The sequence below is a fragment of the Cebidichthys violaceus genome, unplaced genomic scaffold (assembly GCF_023349555.1).
Source record: "Cebidichthys violaceus isolate CVI_PGR_0920_01 unplaced genomic scaffold, fCebVio1.0.p SCAF_16, whole genome shotgun sequence".
In the NCBI taxonomy this organism is placed as follows: Eukaryota; Metazoa; Chordata; class Actinopteri; order Perciformes; family Stichaeidae; genus Cebidichthys; species Cebidichthys violaceus.
In genome coordinates this window covers 6,447,206-6,452,518 of record NW_027176329.1, presented here as the reverse complement: position 1 = coordinate 6,452,518, position 5,313 = coordinate 6,447,206, and positions in this window count along the sequence as shown.

Genomic DNA, 5,313 nt, shown 5'->3' with positions numbered 1-5,313 from the left:
TTTTACCTATTCCTAAATGGTGTATTTTATTATTTCAATTATTATTAAAGTCATATTCATCTTGCAACCATTCAGAAAATCATTAAAACCCTTATTTAACACTTTGGAGAAGTTTTTCTTCAGCTGTTCTAACATTGTTGAAATTGAATACTGATGGATTTAAAATATTTCAGAAAAAACCTGACAGTCTGAACTCTGTGACCTGTTTTCAAGAATGAAGATGTAATTTCAATGTAGACACAACGTGAGGTCGCTATTCTGTCTGATACGTAAAATAACGACGAAGAAGAAAACGAGGGGAAGTGACGTACTTCCTGTCCAACATGAAAATATTCCCAGTTAAACATGCAAAGCAAATAATTATATCTGCAAAGTGCGATCGTGTCGTGATCTATGTAGAAACAAGTACAAAACCAGAGTACGCTTTATCCGATAAATATCAGCCCGAGGTGTGGTCGAGCACGTTGTAGGAAACACGGCAAAGATATGTTGATTAGAAACGTATTTGTAATCCGTCAAACACAAACCTAATCAGGGAGAAAATACGTTCATGGACAAACGTAATTGAGAATGCGTTTTAGTTTTGGGGGGAACGTAATTTTTAGGAGACAGGGTTTGGTGTGTGAACTGCGGTGGCCTTCAGGTAACGTAAAAACAAGAAAGGCCCTTTGTAGAGCCAGTGTTTGTTCTTCTGGGCTACTGTAGACAGATGTTGGTGCAATATGGTATAGTCCTTGAAGAGGTATAGCTCTCTATGTAGATATAAACGGCTCATTCTAAGGTAACGAAAACACGATTCTTAGTTTCAGCTGATTATACACAAATGAAAACATAGTTATGAATATCATATTTCATTTCTGCCAATAGATTATCCTACACACTGGCCCTTTAAAATTGACAAAACATTTATTTATTTTTTAAATAGAGAGGAAAGTGCATGGTCACAGTTGCTGTAGCTACACAGGTCCAGCAAGAATGGCGACGCTTCGTACTGATGTATCGATGCCTTTTATTCTCTCTCTCTCTCTCTCTCTCTCTCTCTCTCTCTCTCTCTCTCTCTCTCTCTCTCTCTCTCTTTCTTCAGCATCTCAGACACCGTGAAAACTACAAACAACAATTTACATAATATTCAACACATGTAAATGCAAATTCAGGTCAACAACAACACACAAACATGTACAAATCAACTCTATACCGTGTGCACCTCCCGGACCACGCGCATAATCCGTTCAAACTGGGGTCGTCCGCTCCTCTCTGCTTTCGCGCCAGCAAACGACCCACAATGCAACGGCCCATGTCAACTCTGGGTGTGGCCCGCCACCTCGCGACATTACATGGCGAACCACGACATCCTGAGGCAACACATACGGCACCATACAAACTCAACACATCCACATGTCTCCCTGACAGCTACACTCCCACCAAATTACTGTGATTTATGATGACCCTTATATGCAAATATTCAAATAAAACCAGTAATTTTCAGACCCAAAATGTTTGATAACTGTAAAACATTTTCATGTCAACCTGATACTTTTACCTTTCCACACAGGTAGGCAAATAATATTAGTCCTACTGAAAATTTGAGTTGTTTTCCACAAGCACGACTAATTTATGAATAGGACGTTCAAGAATGAGTAGTGAACCTTCTTTCCCTAGCTTTCTATTTCCTATCTGTAGTGTGACTTTTCTCACGAGACCATCTTCATCCTTGCAAGCATCAAGTACTCTTCCAAGTCTCCAATCATTGCGCGAAATCCCTTCCTCTTTGACAATGACGATATCTCCAATCTTCACATTTCTTTTTGAAGAGTGCCAGCGTTGTCTGAAAGTGATGTTTGTCAGGTATTCCTTCCTCCACCTACTCCAGAATTGCTCTGTCAGATATTGTACTCTGCGCCATCTTTTCTTGGCATACAAATCTTCAGCCACAAAATGTCCTGGTGGAGGCAGTGGAACATTAGCTTTCATGGTAAGTATATGATTTGGGGTGAGTGGCTCTAGAGCTTTGGGATCATTTAGGTTATTAGTAGTGAGTGGGCGGCTGTTTACGATTGACATTGCCTCATAAAGGAATGTTCTCAAAGAAGCATCATCTAATCGTCCAGCGCTTTGTGACAGAACCCAGCTTAAGACGCTCCGAACTGTCCTGATCTGTCGTTCCCAAACACCTCCCATGTGACTGGCATCGGGCACGTTCATAGTGAAGTCACATTGTTTTTCAGCCAGATAAGCAGTCACTCTGTCCTTATCCATTTCCTTCAAGGCCTTTGTCAGGTCACTTTTCGCCCCAACAAAATTTGTCCCTTGATCTGATCTTATTTGTCTTACAGTTCCCCGGATTGCTATAAAACATCTCAATGCGTTTATGAAAGCGTCAGTTGTTAGATCTTCCAACATTTCGATGTGGATTGCCCTCGAGGACAGGCAGGTAAATATGAGACCATATCTCTTGCACTCTTTACGACCTTGCTTAGTGTAGAATGGTCCAAAGCAATCCATCCCACAGTAGGAGAATGGTGGCAAGGGATCAACACGGTCCGCAGGTAGATCTGCCATCCTTTGCGTCTCTGTTGGTCTGCGAGCTCTCCTGCATATCACACATTGCTTAATGTGGTTCGCTACGACTTTGCTGCCACTAACAACCCAATAACCATTTGCTCTCAATTCATTGAGTGTTTGTCCTCTGCCTTGATGTTGAGTTTTCCTGTGGCAGTGATCTAGGATCAGCTGTGTGATTACACCATCTCTGGGTAAGATTACTGGATGTTTCAAATCAAAGGATAAGGAAGCATTCTTTAATCGCCCTCCCACCCTGAGGACACCATCTTGCAATACTGGGTCCACCTGGGACAATGCATGACTATGTGGCAATTTGCCATGACTCAGTATTTGCATGTCCTCTTTAAAGGCATCCTCTTGTGCCAGTTTCACAAGCACCACACTGGCCGCTCTCCTGTCTTCAACATTTATGGATTCCGTTGGTTTGACTCTCTTTGCGAGTCGCTGGATTCGAGCAACAACATTCAGTGCTGTATGCCATTTGGAGATTCTCTTAAATCTCTCCAAGAAACTGTCCTCTTTTACTACCTGTGTCTGTAGTACTTGTGTTATGTTGACTCCAGGATCACCTATCAGAAGCTCTGGAGTTGAGTTTGGTATGACAAGGTCCCTTTTCCACAGGAATTCCGGTCCAGTAAGCCAGTTTGAACTCATCAACTCTTCAACTTTGAGGCCTCTGGAAGCGTGATCTGCTGGATTTTGATTAGTGTTGATGTAGTGCCACTGTGCAGGATCAGTTATTTCCCTGATTCTCTGAACTCTGTTCGCAACGAAAACATGAAACCTTCGGGCTTCGTTGTTGATGTAGCCTAAGACTACTTGAGAATCTGTCCAAAAATATTCTTGGTCAATTTTGAGCTCCAGCTCCTCCTTTAGCATGCAGCTGACTGCTGAAGAAACCACTGCAGCCATTAACTCCAGTCGTGGTATGGTTACGACCTTTGTGGGTGCAACCCTAGCTTTACCCATGACTAAGGCGCAATGCACTTTGTCTTCACCTACAACTCGGATATATGAGCATTGACCGTACCCATAGCTACTTGCGTCCGAAAAGTGGTGCAGTTCCATTCTCTGAACCACTCCTAGGTCTTGAGGAACAAAGCACCTTCAAATCTGGAGTTTTCGCAGATTCTCTAGATCGTTCAGCCAGTTCTCCCATTGTGGCTTCTGCTCTTTGGGCAGTGATTCGTCCCAACCAATCCCCTTTTGGCACATTTCCTGCAATACTCTCTTTCCCTGTAAGAGGAAGGGAGCCAATAAGCCCAGTGGATCAAACACAGAGGCCACAGTTGAGAGAAGTCCCCGCCGTGTTGCTGGTTTCTCCTCCAGGGAAACTTTAAAGGAGAGTGTGTCAGTGTTGACACACCACGTTACTCCTAACACAGTCTGAACTGGGAGTTCATCATGACTGAGATCAACATCCTGAATTTCACTAGCTCGCTCGCAGTCAGGAATTGACTCCAAGACTTCGGCGTAATCTCCCTTTTGCGCACACCTTTTGTGCTTCTTTGACTAGTTTGATGGCAGTGTCCACAGATTGTACGCTGATGAGGCCGTCATCAACGTAGAAATTCTTCCTGATGAAGTTGGCTGCTGCAGGACACTCCTTTTCATTTTTGCTTGCAAGATACTTCATCCCATAACTTGCACAGCCAGGGGAGGATGCTGCTCCAAAGAGATGGACTTTCATGCGGTATTCTTTTGGCTCTGAATTTGTGTCACCATCTTCCCACCACAGAAAGCGTAAGTAATCCCTGTCCTCTTGGCTCACATGAAACCTATGAAACATTTTCTCTACATCACAGATTACAGCAATTGGGTGTTTACGAAATCTGCACAGCACTCCTGTCAGCCCATTTGTGAGATCAGGTCCAGTCAGTAAGTGATCATTCAGAGATGTACCATCATATTTGGCAGAGCAGTCGAACACAACCCTGATCTTCTCTGGCTTTCTTGGGTGATAAACCCCTTGGTGAGGAATGTACCAAACATTTCCTGCTTTTGGTTGGCATTCAGCCCTCTCTGCATCGCCATCCTTGAAGACGCCCTCCATGAATTTAATGTAGTCATCCTTGAACTTAGGGTTTTTGTCAAATTTCCCTTTGAGGTGCTTCAAACGCACCAGAGCCAGTCGCTTATTTTCTGGCAGTCGTGGGCGTGTCTTAAAAGGGAGTGGCATTTCCAGATGTCCATCGGTGTTCTGATGCGTTCTTTCATTCAGTAGTTGCAGAAACTGTATATCATCCTGTGATATGCTCTTTTCCCCAGGAGTAGTATCCTTGAAGTCTGCTTCTAGGGCTCTGATCACACTGGCTGGTGTCAATAGTGGAAGTTCCTTAACTGATACACGATGACACAAACCTGTCACTTCTGTTGGCGTTACCACCAGAGAGGAGCTGCCAACAATGCTCCAGCCCAGATCAGTCTTGACGGCATATGGCTCTTCATCACCTCCTGTGATGACTTGTCGAGGCACCAACGCTCTGGGGCAGTCATAGCCGATTAGGAGACCAACCTCACAGTCCATTAGCTCTGGTATTTCCTGTGCTAATCTGTTCAGATGTTTCCACCTTTTTGCAGTTTCAGGAGTAGGAATGTGAGAACGTTCAAGTGGAATGAAGTCTCTGGTGTAGACAGGTGGTAAGTTGATAAAGCTTTGTGAGGAAAAACCCCTAACTCTAAGACCATTAACTCTTTCACTCTGTACAATGGAATCTCTTCCCATCATAGTGGTGAGCTTTAACTTGACTG